Source organism: Otolemur garnettii, unplaced genomic scaffold (assembly GCF_000181295.1).
Source record: "Otolemur garnettii isolate 467f Iridium unplaced genomic scaffold, OtoGar3 scaffold00119, whole genome shotgun sequence".
Lineage (NCBI taxonomy): Eukaryota > Metazoa > Chordata > Mammalia > Primates > Galagidae > Otolemur > Otolemur garnettii.
The window spans coordinates 2,569,981-2,570,807 of NW_003852514.1; the positions used below are offsets into that span (position 1 = coordinate 2,569,981).

General features: G+C 30.7%; 1 pseudogene; it reads left to right on the plus strand.

Annotated features, from left to right (window-relative positions):
* Nucleotides 1–283: 283 nt before the first annotated feature.
* On the plus strand, nucleotides 284–405 carry LOC111727725 (annotated as a pseudogene).
* Nucleotides 406–827: the final 422 nt, after the last annotated feature.

Genomic DNA, 827 nt, shown 5'->3' on the forward strand with positions numbered 1-827 from the left:
TGATGGTAACTTACAAAATTTCCACTGCAATTACTGTGGGAGAATGGAAGAGAATGCATAGGACAGATCATGCTCACATTCTATAAGGCAATATAAGCCAGGAAATTGCCCACAATGAGTGGTTGTCTTTGTATAACTCAAACAGAACAAATATTTTTAAAAATGAAGACATCAAGAGTGAAATATTAAGACAATGAAATCAATTTCAAGGCCAAGGAAATAAATCATTTCTCAAGGATCAAAATAAAATAATTACAAAATAACAAAATAAATGAGAAATATCAGGAACAAAATTGACACCATTGAAAATTGTAATCCTTATTTCTTATGTGCTATACAAATAGTTGAAGGTTAATTACCAGTATAACTATAAATAGTAATGTTGCCAGTCTCCTTCAGACAAAAAATTTTATAGAAGCGATTAAATATATTATTTAAGTAACAGGTCTCTATCTACAAAAGATGTAACCATTTAGGATTTTTGTTTTGTGAAACCAGGATTTGGAAAGAGGGATAGTATAATCCATGTATGATGTTTCAGACCAGACTTTGAAGCTGAAGCCTGGAATTAGAATTCCAGCTTCAGCAATTCTCTGCTGACACAGATTCTTTGAGCTTCAGTTTCTTATTTTTTTTCTTGTAATAAAACGGGCATGAATTCTGCTTGCCATGACTGTCATGACATTGCTAAGTAAAAAGTGCTAAGTAAATAGTGGCAATTATTAACCCTGTCTTTTCTATGAAAAAGTTTAACAAAAAGAAAACTCATGATCATGAAAAATGGCTTTACATCAATGAAAGAATGCAATAAAAACAATTTTAGAAAT